The sequence below is a fragment of the Erinaceus europaeus genome (genome assembly GCF_950295315.1).
Source record: "Erinaceus europaeus chromosome 6 unlocalized genomic scaffold, mEriEur2.1 SUPER_6_unloc_16, whole genome shotgun sequence".
NCBI classification, from domain to species: domain Eukaryota; kingdom Metazoa; phylum Chordata; class Mammalia; order Eulipotyphla; family Erinaceidae; genus Erinaceus; species Erinaceus europaeus.
Genome location: NW_026647121.1, coordinates 970043 through 985000, shown reverse-complemented (window position 1 = coordinate 985000; position 14958 = coordinate 970043).

Below are 14958 nucleotides of genomic sequence, written 5' to 3'. Positions count from 1 at the left end.
AATTGCCTTAGCCGGACTCAAATGGTAGGTGTAAGTGTCCGGGTTCATTCACTATTGTTTGGTCAAACAAAGTATCCATCTATGTTGAAATACAGCTCTTTTTGGGTTCATTCTGGGCTTGTAATCTGCTGCCCTGAGCAGTGGACTGAGAGTCTGGAGGCTCAGTAGACAGCCAAACGTGACTGGACAGGCTCCTTCCCTTGAATTCTGAGGGGTGCCCAAGCTTACCCTGTTGACAGTGTTTGGATGATAGTGAGGCATGAGATTGAATCGGGAACTCAGGAGAGGGAGACATGAGAGTCCCTTTGCATGTACTTTCTTGCTTAGCCAGAATCTGGGCTTGCTGGCTTTCCCTAACCAGCTAGGATCTCTGTCCATAAGTTGCAGGTGAGGCTGGCTACCTTGCCACCCATGCTCTTAGACTACTATAGTAGAGCTCTGAGCACACACAGACACAGACAGACACACACACACATACACACACACACACATTACTGTCAGGTCTGGTAGTACAGCAAAGGGTGAAGGCTGGGGCTGTCTGGCGTCTGTGGGCATGAGAGCTGCTGCCTTATATTCTCTACAAGTCACCTTTGAACCTGTCATCAATGAACACAGTGTAGGATGTTTTTTTAATTCTCATCTCTTTCCAGCAGAAGTGGCTGGTGGGCGGGCCTTCCAGAGGCTGCCCAATGAGCGTGCTGCAGGGCTGTGTGGGCAGTGATCAATGTTGCTGCCCAATCACTGACTAGGGTCCTTGACACCCCTGGGCGTGTCCTAACACACTGGCCAATGATATTGCTGGCAGGGGTACTGGGCTTGGCCTAGGCCTCTGGCATATCAGAGCATGGCTGGTGCCCTGTCTTCGGGCCTTCTGAAGTAAGCCCGATAATGGGAGCTCAGAGCTGGCCTTAAAAGGCTGGGCCTGCTTCGAGGAAGTGAGAAGCAGGGTTCACCCAGGGCCCTGATTTGGAGAAGATGTCCAGTGTGCATGTGTATAACTCCGTTTGTGCCTGTGCCTATGTGGATGTGTGCCTGTGTGTAGCTGTGAGAGTGTGTGTTTGTGTGTGGGAGGGAGAAAGAGACAGAAAAACAGAATAACTGTGGCACAGGTGATTTAGTGCAAAACACTTGGCACACTCTGATTTACAGCTCAATATTGACACCATTGTAGCTCTCCTTGGCCCTGGTCACTTTTCTTATTTTCAGATGTAAAGACACTGAAGAGGGAGAGGTTTTTGCCCTGAGGCTTGCACTGGGAACTAGCAGCTGCCCTGTGTGTGTTGCCACACTAGGAAACTTGTGGTGCCTGTCCATGTGGAGAGTCTCCTGGATGAGTTCCTTCTCGAGCCTTTTTCGCTAAGTCCCGTTGGAGCTGCATATAGCTAATGATTTGGAGATTTTACTCCTTTGGACAATTCTTTTCCTGATGCAGAGTTTCTCTCCAGGTTTTAGCAATCAATTTTCTGAATGTCATATCGCATCCATTGTAGAAAATGACTACATCAGTGTCTTGCTCTCTCTCTCTCTCTCTCTCTCTCTCTGTATATATATATATATATATATATATATATATATATATATATATATATATATATATATAACATGTAGAGGTCTGAAAATATATTTTAGCTTGAGACATGCACAGCTCTGGATTTGGGTAGTAATGCAGATACACCTGGCCCTTCTGAGCCAGAGTCATGAGAGACATCTCACAGAGCCATTCGTTTACTTCGTGTCACTCTACAAATTTCTCTCAGCACAAACTACAGCTGCCAAATCATCTACTTCACTCTTGCTCTTTTTGTCCACCGAGTCCTATCCCAAAACTGTAAATCAAAGAAGAAATAGACAAAGTTCAGTTCCCTACACACAGAACAGGATGAGGCTGGACCAGGGAGATGAAATACGCCAGCCTGCATTTGGCTGCAGCATCACTAAAACTACTTCCTTTTTGGAGGGGCAAGGGCAGTTTTTTAGAGTGGGCTGCAGGCCATGTGTTGCTTCTCAGAGTGGGCTAAGACCTAGATGTTCTAAGTGTAACCTTTCCTCACAAACATAAAATAACAATGCCACTTGTAAGACGTATACATGGGCATGGAGGGTTTGTCTTCAGTGCTCTGGCACTGATCAACACAGGGACAGAATTTGTCCTTTTCAGTCACTGTCACTCTGTCTCTCTGACTGTCTCTGTGTGCCTTCTTCCCGGGACCCTTCATGGAAGTCAGTGCATGCATCGTGAAATCAGTCTTCCTGGTGTTGAAATTTTCCTTTCTTTGCCCTTTGGATTACTTAGTCTCCTGCATATGGCTTAGTATAGAGGAGAACTTAGGAGACAGCGTTCCTGCTGCAGGTAACAGGTATATGTCCATCTACAGCTGCAGCTGTCCTGGCCCTCTGTGCTTGACTCCCATTCTCCATGGCCCTGTGGCTGGCACTCAGCCTAAATGCAGCCCTCCTCAATTTCCTGCACCACATCCTTGTCCTTATTCCATGAGAGCCTAGGTCAAGAGAAGTGAAACTCTACCACCCTGGCACACACATTGTGCTTTCCCTCTATTGGTCCGAATGTAATGGATCTGTGGTACTTATGGCCACACCAGTGTCCAGATTTTCCATGCAAAACGAAAGCTTCCAGGGTTCAGAAAGAAGGTGTCTTGATGGCTGTGAAATGTCTTTTCCAAGTGCTTCCTGGGCTTTCAAATGTTTTTGAAACCTGAAGTTCGTTCTTGTATCTAGGGAATATTCTCACCTCTGGCCCAAGGCCCTCCCAAGTAGGAGCACAGCTATCCCGGGGTCAGGAGGTCTGCCAGCCTGCTAGCTACTGGAGGGATTCCTGAGTATGTCCTCAGGCCCAAAGTGGTAACAGGTGTTTCCAATTGCCTTTAAGCAGCAGCCAGGCCCTCAGGTGCAACCAGCTCCCCTCGCCATCACTCCATTTACTCGAAGGTTGTCAAGAGACTTTTTTCATGCTGTAAGGGAGGGAGTTGAGACAGTCCAATGTCCTGGGGAGCAAGAACTGCAAACAGTCCATCTACAATGTAACATTTGGGTCTCAGGCCGCCCAATCCCTAGTGCGCTGTGCAGACTTTTGACTGGCACAAACACCCCATCTGAGCATGAGATCTGGCTGGGCTAGTGGCTCTTTCTGTGGACTAGGAGACAGACAGACAGAGTTTTCAGGTTCAAAACCTGTACTTCCCGCAAGATGGTCATTCGCTACGGTTAAAAAAAAAAGGCTATTTATTTATTTTTCCCCCTGCCTGGGTAACCTGCCTGCTGATTGTTTCTCAGTGAAAAAAGGGAAAGATCTTTTTTGGAGGAAAAAGGACCAAAATGCAGGCAGGTGGATTCCGTGGAGGGTGGATGGGGAGTTGCTGCTGCCCTGGCACTAGAGCCCCAGCTGCTGTTCCAGGTGCTCTCTGATACCAGAGATCTCCATGTGTCTTGTCATGACACTGTCACCAGGACTGACCCTCAGGATAATGAGATTCAAAACGAGGCAGGTCATATTGCCTTCAAAAGTAAATCCAGGGAGGTTTGGCGGTATGTCAAAGGGTTAAGGTCTTGTGGCACTCACGAAAAGAGGGGACAGGTGGAAGAGTCTGGGGTCTGGCGCCCAGACCCCCACCTGCAGGGGAGTCGCTTTACAGGTTGTGAAGCCGGTCTTTAGGGGCTCTATCTTTCTCTCCCACTCTGTATTTCCCCTGCTCTCTCCTTTTCTCTCTGTCTGATGCAAGGTCAGTAACAACAACAACAACCGCAACAATAACCACCACAGTGACCAAGCAAAAAGGGCAGCGAAAGGGGAACAAATGGAGTGCAGGAGCTTGGATTATTCGTGGCGCAGGCATTGAGCTGAGGCAATAATCCCTTGAGGCAATCAATCAATCAATGAATAAGTAGTACAGGTAACAGAGATATATATGTCCCTGTGTGTTTCCACAGAGTTAATGTAAATGCACTTTTATTTATTTCTTCATTTAATTATTACCTTGCCACGAGAATTTCTTTTCATTGCTAAAAAAAGTGTCCCATCAAGGGTACCAGGTGGTGCCACACCCAGTTAAGCACTCATGTTACAATGCAGGGGGACTGGGTTTCAAGACCCTGGTCGCCACCTGCCAGGGGAAATCTTTACAAGTGGTGCAGAAGTGCTGCAGGTGACTCTCTCTGTGTCTCAAACTCTCTATCCCTCCCTTCCCTGTCTATTTATTCCAATAAATAATCAAGAAAACAGAAAGTAAAAAAAAGGAAAAGGAAAAGGAAATATTCCACTACTTCAATGGGGCTACTCAGGACAATGCTTTCCTTGTGAAGATCCTCACAGCATACCATATGCAGAAAGACAAAGACGCCATGTATTTTTAACCCAGTTTTTATATTTATTTATTTATTTTTTAGGTGCTTATTCATTTTTGTTATTGATGAATTAATGTTTTACATTTGACATAGACTCGGGCTCTGACACCAGCGGTCTCAATACCCCTAGATGGTACTTTGCCTCTACAAAACCGATCCATTGACCTGTCCATGCATCCATCCACCCATAAATCTATCCATCCATCCATGCATCCATCCATCCATCCATCCACCAGTCAACCAAGCTAAGTACAAAAGGAGATTTCTCCTTGAATGGTGAAGACAAACAACGATGCATAGGTAGGTTGGGGGGTGTGGGTGGGGTGAGCCGGTGACCCTGTGAGCTGGGTCACGTCATGGGCAGGGAGGGGGTGGAAGGGGTTGCGAACAGCTGTCACTGGAGAACCATCACAAGTGCTCGAGCTGTTGAGCAGGGCACCTGGAAGAGAAGACAGACAAAGGAGAGAAGCAAAATGCAGAGGAGAGGAGAGGGGAGAGGATGGTGAGGACAGGAGAGGACAGGAGTGGAGGGGACCTGAGAAACCTACCTGGACAAAGGCAGCATACAAACATCTAGGAAGGCAGGCAAGCATGCAGGCAGCTCTGGCCTGGACTCCCTGGATCCCGGGCACACCTCCACCTGTCTCCTCTTGGCTGCCAGCCCTGAGGTCCCTCGTCGGTCAGCACTGACTTCCCATCCTTCCGTCCCTCTGTGCCAGGGCCCAGGCGTCTGGGCGCTGCTGGCTGACCTACTGGCCGGGCAGTTGGGCTGCCCAGTGCCAGTGTGACCAGCACAGAATGCCAGGGGCTAGGACATTACTGAGGGCTCCTGTGGTTGCTAGGCCACTGGGACCCCGCCCATCCAGTTGACCAGCAGCCATGACCCCCACCCTGAACTTGACCTTGAGGGGTGGTGGCCAGCCACCAGTGCCAAAGCCCGAGGCCAAAGCTGGTGCAGGTTGGCCGGGCCAAGTGGATATGGGCAGATTGGTGTGTTTATAATAAAGAAACACATACATATATGTACATATATATACATATATATAGATATCAGTCATTTCTAGAATTTTTGACCTTTTTATTTGATCTTAATGCAGAATTAACACATTTATAACAGCCTCCTTATTCTCAAATAATTGGTCACATAGTTGGAGCAGGATTCACTACAATTATAAATTATAAACCTTCCAGGAGCATTTCCAATAGCCTTTCTATCAGCATCCTTATTGTAATTATCATAGTACAGAACTTGACTCCTTTCTCTAGTGTAAGCTTCAATAAGTATGTGTTTCTTTTCATTCTCCAGAATTCTTAATTTGCCTGGACCCTGAAGTGTCAGGGTATTTTTGAAGCAGCCCTCTGTTTCTCAGCAGACGTTTTCTATATTTCTGCTGTTATCAGGTCTTCCTGTGGTTTTTGTTTTTATTTTTTTCAAATCCTCCTAGATCATCCCCATTTATTTGCATATTTATTTATTTATTTAGTCCCATATCACATGAGGGGTCATTTCTTCTACCTGGTAGATTTTCTCTTATAATTGACTGGAACTTTGACACACAATACATTTCCTTTTGCAGATACTACACACTACTATAACGATTACTGTACTGCTTTTGACAGTGACATCCAATGCACAATGGATTCCTATTGCATGGCTCTAAAGAATGTTCCCTATTTAACCTACAATGATTTTAACCTCACAAATATTTATTCTGTTCATGCTTGGGGGATGAATGGTTTATAGTCAACAGTTACATGTAATAGTCGGCACAGGGGTAATTTTTTCCACTTTCCCTGTATTTCTGTACATCATTTGTAACTTTCTTATTGAGGAGAAGGAAACAGTCATAAATAGAGAGAGCAGGGCCCAAGCAGGAAGAGAGACAGAGAGACAGCTGCAGTTCTGATTTAACACTAGCCCAGCTTTTCCCTAGCTGGGCAAGTGGTGATCAGGGGCTTAAAACGGGTTTCTGGGCTTCCACATAGTTCACTGGCATCTCCACCAGCTGTGTCTCCAACCCATGCTCCCTTCATTGTCCAAGTAACTATCGATCTTCTCTAGGCACTTCTCACCTTCATATGCCAGAAATTTATCACCTCTCCCCTCCACCCATGAAACTTTGACCTTTTACTTGAGTGCAAAATAGCAACCCCAATCCACATTATTTCAAGGAAAAGTGTGTGCGTCTCTGTGGGAGGGTGTGTGTGTGATTGTGTGTAAGTGTACATAAGTGTGTTTCAGTTATGATTACCGCTGTTTCTTTATTCCTGACGCAGGGTCTTAGGAACTGGGTTGTGCTATGACAAAGGAAGTTTCCACTCCACAAGTGGTTGTTCAAATATGAGTGTCACATTGGATATTCTGGACACTGTTGTGCATTCTCCCAGCTGGTCTTCAGATGGGTTCTTTCCTTTGCTATTCCCATGCTGTGTGTAATTTTCTGTGTAGACTCAAAGAGGAGTGGCATGGGGGAGCTCAGCTGCATTCTGCTGTGTGGCATCAAAGCCCATAGTTGAGTGTAGTGATTCTGTGGAATGAGGAGAACTCTGGGATTTGTGGCCCATGGACAGCAAGGTTGAAATTGACTTAGAGTGCCCTAGACATCTGTTCTTTCCTGTGGGGTGGGGGGATCCCCCATTTGGCTTTGCAAGTGGAAGGGGTTTCTCTCTTTGTCTGGGATGACTCTACTTGGAGGTTGTGAATCCCTGTGCTCAGCAGGAAGAGAGAAAGAGAAACAGCTGAACCTCTGGTTTGCCACTAGCCCAGCTTTTCCCTAATTCGGTAAGTGGTGACTAGGGGCTCAAAATTGGGTCTTGGGCTTCAACATAGTTCTCTGGCATTCTTGCTTAGCCAGAATCTGGGCTAGCTGACTTGCCCTGACCAGCTAGGTTCTCTGTACATAAGTTGCAGGTGAGGCTGGCTACCTTGACACTCATGCTCTGAGACTACTTTAGGTGAGCTCTGAGCACACATAGACACACACAGACAGACCCACAGACACACACACACACATTACTGTCAGGTCTGGTAGTACAGCATATGGTGAAGACTGGGGCTGTCTGGAGTCTGTGGGCATGAGAACTGCTGCCTTACAATCTCTACAAGCCAGCTTTGAACCTATCATCAATGAACACAGTGTAGGAGATTTTTGAATTCTGGTCTCTTTCCAACTCATCTATTTCTCTTCTCGCCTTCTCTAACTCTCACTTTCTCTGCCTGGCTGGGGGCATTTCCCTGGGACAACAGTCCAATCAGCGTCGAGCTAATGTGGCTTCTGGGCGGGCCTTCCAGAGACTGCCCAATGAGCGTGCTCCAAGGCCGTGTTGGCAGTGTTCAAGGCCGCTGGCCAATCACTGACTAGGGGCCCAGACCCTCCTGGGCGTGTCCAAGCACACTGGCCAATGAGGGGGTTCTGGACGAGGCCTAGGCTTCTGGCCTATCAGTGCACGGCTTGCGCCCTGTGGGTGGGCCATTTGAGGGAAGCCCGACTATGGGAGCTCAGAGCTGGCCTTAAAAGGCTGGTCGTGCTTGAGGAAGTATGAAGCAGGGTTCAGCCCAGTGCCCTGCCTTGCAGAAGCTGTCCAGTGAGCATGTATATAACTCCATTTGTGCCTGTGCCTCTGTGGATGTGTGCATGTGTGTGACTATGAGAGTGTGTGTTTGTGTGTGTGTGTGTGTGTGAGAGAGGGAGAGACAGAGAGAACAAAAGAATCACTGTGCTACAGGTGATTTTGTGCAAAACACTTGGCACATTCTGATTTACAGCTCAATATTGACACCATTGTAGCTCTCCTTGGCCCTTGGTCACTTTTCTTATTTTCAGGTGTAAAGACACTGAAGAGGGAGAGGTTTTTGCCCTGAGGCTTGCACTGGGAACTAGCAGCTGCCCTGTGTGTGTTGCCAGACGAGGAAACTTGTGGTGCCTGTCCATGTGGAGAGTCTCCTGGTTGAGTTCCTTCTAGAGCCTATTTCGCTCAGTACAGTTGGAACTGCATATAGCTAATGATTTGGAGATTTTACTACTTTGGACAATTCTTTTCCTGATGCACAGTTCCTCTCCAGGTTTTAGCAATCGATTATTTGAATGTCATATTGAATCCATTGTAGAAAATGACTACATCAGTGTCTCTCTCTCTCTCTCTCTCTATATATATATATATATATATATATATATATATATGTATGTATATATATATATATATATATATATATATATGTAACATGTAGAGTTCTGAAAATATTTTTTTAGCTGGATAAATGCACAGCTCTGGATTATTGTAGTAATGCGGATACACCTGGCCCTTCTGAGCCACAGTTATGAGAAACATTTCACAAAGCCATTCCTATATCTCTTGTCACTCTACAAATCTCTGTCAGCACAAACTACCGCTGCCAAATGATCTACTTCCCTCTCGCTCTTTTTCTCTATGGAGTCCTATCCCAAAACTGTAAATCAAAGAAGAAATAAACATAATGCTGTTCCGTGCACACAAGACAGACTGAGGCTGGACCAGGGAGATGCAATAAGCCAGCCTGCATCTTGGCTGGAGCATCACTAAGACTACTTCCAATTTGGAGAGGCGAGGGCAGTTTTGGAGAGTGGGCTGCTGGCCAAGTGGTGCTTCTCAGAGTGGTGTAATACCTAGATGTTCTAAGTTTAACCTTTCCTCACAAACATAAAATAACAATGCCACTTGTAAGAAGTATGCATGGGCATGGAGGATTTGTCTTCAGTGCTCTGGCACTGATCAACACACGTCCAGAATTTCTGTACTTTACGGTCACTGTCATTCTGTCTATCTGACTGTCTCTACGTGCCTTCTTCACTGGGCCCTTACTGGAAGTCAGTGCATGCATCGTTAACTTGGGCTTCCTGGTGTTGAAATTTTCCTTTCTTTGCCCTTTGGATTATTTAATCTCCTGCATATGGCATAGTACAGTGGGGAATTGAGGAGGCAGTGATCCTACTGCAGGTGACAGGCATATGTCCATCTCCAGCTGCAGCTGTCCAGGCCCTCTGTACTTGATTCCCTTTCTCCAGGGCCTGTGGCTGACACTCAGCCTAAATGCAGCCCTCCTCACCTTCCTGCACAGCATCCTATCCCTTATTCTATGAGAGCCCAGGTCAAGAGAAGTGAAACTCTATCCCCCTGGCACACACATTGTGCTTTCCCTCATTTGGGCCGAATGTAAAGGATCTGTGGTACTTATAGTCACACCAGTGTTCAGATTTTCCATGCAAAATGGAAGCTTCCAGGGTTCAGAAAGAGGGTGTCTTGATGGCTGTGAAATGTCTTTTACAAGAGCCTCATGGGGATTCAAATCCTTTTGAAACCTGAAGTTCTTTCTTGTATCTAGGGAATATTCTCACCTCTGGCCAGAAGGCCTTCCCAACTAGGAGCACGCCTATCCCGGGGTCAGGAGGTCTGCCAGTCTGCTAGCTCCTGGAGGGATTCCTGAGTATGTCCTCAGGCCCCAAGTGGTAGCAGGTGTTTCCAATTGCCTTTTTTAGCAGCAGCCAGGCCCTTAGGTGAGGGGCGGGACTGTGATCTCCACTGGAAGCTCCTAATTCAGCCAATGGAGGCATCCATCTTCCTTTTGTCTCTCCATAGCAAGGGCCCGGGGAGTTTGTGTTTACTGCAAGCAGAGAGACTGTGTATGGGACACTCATGCATGCCTACTTCTGGGAATCTCTCTGAGTGTGATGAGGGGACACCAGTACACCATGTTCAGGGATTGTGAGGCCACAGCAGCAATTGCCTTAGCCGGACCCAAAGGGTAGGTGTAAGTGGCTGGGTTCATCCACTATTGTTTGGTCAAACACAGTTCCCATCTATGTTGAAACAGAGCTCTTTCTGGGTTCATTCTGGGCTTGTAATCTGCTGCCCTGAGCAGTGGACTGAGAGTCTGGAGGCTCATTAGACAGCCAAACGTGACTGGACAGGCTCCTTCCCTTGAATTCTGAGGGGTGCCCAAGCTTACCCTGTTGACAGTGTTTGGATGATAGTGAGGCATGAGATTGAATCGGGAACTCAGGAGAGGTAGACATGAGAGTCCCTTTGCATGTACATTCTTGCTTAGCCAGAATCTGGGCTTGCTGGCTTTCCCTAACCAGCTAGGATCTCTGTCCATAAGTTGCAGGTGAGGCTGGCTACCTTGCCACCCATGCTCTTAGACTACTATAGTAGAGCTCTGAGCACACACAGACACAGACAGACACACACACACACACACACACATTACTGTCAGGTCTGGTAGTACAGCAAAGGGTGAAGGCTGGGGCTGTCTGGGGTCTGTGGGCATGAGAGCTGCTGCCTTACTATCTGTACAAGCCAGGTTTGAACCTGTCATCAATGAACACAGTTTAGGAGGTTTTTGAATTCTGGTCTCTTTCCAACTCATGCATTTCTCTTCTCGCATTCTCTGTCTGTAACTCTCACATGCTCTCATACACTCTGTCTTCACTCACTTATATTTTACTTATATACTTATTTTACTGACAGGCCCAGATATACAAAGAGAGTTACCAGAGCACTGCTGAGCTCTGGTTTGTTGTGTTGGCGATTTCACCCAGACTACTGGAGCATCAGTTTGTAAGTCTTTCTGACAGAAGCCATATTCTGTCTCCTCATTTCCATGCCAGTATCACTCAGAGTTTATAATAAAGAGATACATACATATATATATAAACATATATATTTATATATCTGTCAATTTTTGAGTTGTCGACCTATGTATTTGACCTTAATTCAGAATTACCACATTTATAACAGCCTAGATTTTCAGAAATAATTGGACATATAGTTGGAGAAGGATGCAATACAGTTATAAATAATAGAACCTTCCAGTAGCATTTCTAATCGTGTTTCTATCAGCATCCTTATTGTAATTATAATAGCCCAGAACTTCCCTCCTTTTTATAGTGTAAGCTTCAATACGTATGTGTTTGTTTTCTTTTTCCAGAAACCTTAATTTCCTTGGACCCTAAAGTGTTAGGGAATTTTTGAAGCAGCCCTCTGTTTCTCAGCAGATGGTTTCTTTGTTTCTTCTGTAATCAGGTCTTCTTATGGTTTTAGTTTTCATTATTTTTTATTTTTTCAAGTCCTCCTAAATCATCCCCATTTATTTGCATATTTATTTATTTAGTCAGGTATCTCATGAGGGTCATTTTTTCTGCTTGATAGATTTTATCTATAATTGAAGGGAACTCTTGACTGACAATGCATTTCCTGGGGCAAATACTACACACGTATTGTGAAGTTTTGGGTTGTCTTGGGTCAGTGGGCATTAGAGCTTCTGCCTTACAATCTCTACAACCCAGGTTAGAACCTGTCATGAATGAATATAGTCTATGGTGTTTTTGACTTCTGGTCTATTTCCAACTCCTCTATTTATTTTCTCGCCTTCTCTGTCTCTGACTCTCACAGGCTCTCACTCACTCTGTCTGCACTCAGTAATATTTTACTTATATCCTTATTTTATTGACAGGCCCAGATATACAAAGAGAGTTCCCAGAGCACTGCTGAGCTCTGGCTTGTTTTGTTGCTGATTTCATGTAGGCTCAAGCGAGGTTTGAGCATGTCATCAATGAACACAGTGTAGGAGGTTTTTGAATTCTGAGACACTGAAGATGGTGAGGTTTTTGCCCTGAGGCTTGCACTGGGAACTAGCAGCTGCCCTGTTTGTGTTGCCAGACTAGGAAACTTGTGGTGCCTGTCCATGTGGAGAGTCTCCTAGATGAGTTTCTTCTCAAGCCTTTTTCGATCGGTCCCGTTGGAGCTGCTTATAGCTAATGATTTGGAGATTTTACTCCTTTGGACAATTCTTTTCCTGATGCACAGTTTCTCTCCAGGATTTAGCAATCAATTGTCTGAATGTCATATCTAATCCATTGTAGAAAATGTCTACATCAGTGTCTCTCTCTCTCAATCTCTCTCTCTCTCTCTCTCTCTCTCTATATATATATATACATATATATATATATATGTATATATATATATATATGTAACATGTAGAGGTCTGAAAATATTTTTTAGCTAGAGACTGGCACAGCTCTGGATTAGGGTAGTAAAGTGGATACACCTGGCCCTTCTGAGCCACAGTCATGAGAGACATCTCACAGAGCCATATCGTTTATCACTCTACAAATATCTCTCAGCACAAACTAACGCTGACAAATCATCTACTTCCCTCTTGCACATTTTGTCCACTGAGTCCTATCCCAAAACTGAAAATCAAAGAAGATGTAGACATAGCGCAGTTGCCTGCACACAGGACAGGCTGAGGCTGGCCCAGGGAGATGCAATAAGCCAGCCTGCATCTTGGCTGGAGCATCACTAAGACAAATTCCAATTTGGAGAGGCGGGGGCAGTTTTGGAGACTGGGCTGCCGGCCAAGTGTTGCTTCTCAGAGTGCCTAAGACCTAGATGTTCTAAGTGTTACCTTTCCTCAAAAACATAAAATAGCAATGCCACTCGTAAGAAGTATGCATGCGCATGAAGGCTTTGTCTTCATTGCTCTGGCACTGATCAAAAGAGGGCCAGATTTTCAGTCCTTTTCTGTCTCTGTCATTCTATCTCTCTGACTGTCTTTACGTGCCTTCCTCACTGGGCCCTTACTGGAAGTCAGTGCATGCATTGAAGACTCGGTCTTCCTGGAGTTGGAATTTTCCTTTCTTTGTCCTTTGGATTATTTAGTCTCCTGCATATGGCGTAGTACAGAGGGGAACTGAGAAGAAAGCGATCCTGCTGCAGTTAACTGGCATATGTCCATCTCATGCTGCAGCTGTCCAGGCCCTCTGTGCTTGACTCCCATTCTCCAGGGCCCTGAGGCTGACACTCAGCCTAAATGCAGCCCTCCTCAATTGCCTACACCACACTTGACCTTATTCCATAAGAGCCCAGGTCAAGAGAAGTGAAACTCTATCCATCTGGCACACACATTGTGCTTTCCCTCTATTGGGCCAAATGTAAAGGATCTGTGGTACTGATGGCCACACCAGTGTCCATACTTTCCTCGCAAAACGAAGCTTTTATGGTTCAGAAAGAGAGTGTTTTGATGGCTGTGCAATGTCTTTTCCAATTTCCTCATGGGGTTTCAATTCCTTTTGAAACCTGAAGTTCTTTCTTGTATCTAGGGAATATTCTCACCTCTGGCCAGAAGGGCCGCCCAACTAGGAGCACAGCTATCCCGGGGTCAGGAGGTCTGCCAGCCTGCTAGCTCCTGGAGGGATTCCTTTGTATTATGTCCTCAGGTCAGCATATGGTGAAGGCTGGGGCTGTATGGGGTCTCTGGGCATGAGAGCTGCTGCCTTACAATCTCTACTAGCCAGGTTTGAACCAGTCATCAATGAACACAGTGTAGAAGGCTTTTGACTTCTGGTCACTTTCCAACTCATCTACTTCTCTTCTCGCCTTCTCTGTCTCTAATTCTCACATGCTCTCACACACTCTGTATTCACTTATTGATTTTTACTTATATACTTATTTTACTGACAGGCCCAGATATACAAAGAGAGTTACCAGAGCACTGCTGAGCTCTGGCATGTTTTGTTGGTGATATCACCTAGTCTACTGGAGCCACAGCTTTGTAAGTCTCTCTGACACAAGCCATATTCTGTCTCCTCATATCCATGGCAGTGTCTCTCAGACTTTATAATAAATATATACATCCATATATGTATATATAAATATACATATATATATATATCTGTCATTTTTAGAATTGTCGTCCTATGTTGATCTTTATCAGAATTCACACATTTATAACAGCTTCCTTTTTCATTAATAATTGGCCACCTAGTTGGAGCAGGATGCAATACAATTATAAATAATAGAACCTTCCAGTAGCATTTCTAATAGCATTTCTATCAGCATCCTTATTGTAATTATCATAGTACAGAACTTGCCTCCTTTCTCTAGTGTAAGCTTCAGTACATATGAGTTTCTTTTTATTCTCCTGACATCTTAATTTCCCTGGACTCTGAAGTGTCTCGGAATTTTTGAAGCAGCCCTCTGTTTCTCAGTAGACGGTTTCCATTTTCTACTGTAATCAGGTCTTCTTGTGCTTTTTGTTTTTATTTTTCATTTTTTTCAAATCCTCCTAGATCATCCCCATTTATTTGCATATTTATTTATTTATTTAGTCCTATATGACATGAGGGGTCATTTCTTCTGCTTGATAGATTTTTCTCTTATAATTGAAGGGAAGTTTACACTCACAATACATTTCGTGTCTTAAATACTACACACATATGGTAAAGGCTGGGGTGGTCTGGGGTCTGTGGATGTGAGACTTCTGCCTTACAATCTAGATAACCCAGGTTTGAACCTGTCATGTATGAACACAGTATAGGAGGTTTTTGACTTCTGGTCTCTTTCCCACTCTTCTATTTCTCTTCTTGCCTTTTCTGTCTCTGACTCTCACAGGCTCTCACTCTCTCTGTCTGCACTCATTAATATTTTACTTATATACTTATTTTACTGACAGGCCCTGACATACAAAGAGAGTCGCTTGTTTTTTGGCGATTTCACCTAGGTTTCTGGAGCCTCAGCTTTGTAAGTCTCTCTGACTCAAGCCATAGTTTGTCTCCGCATAGC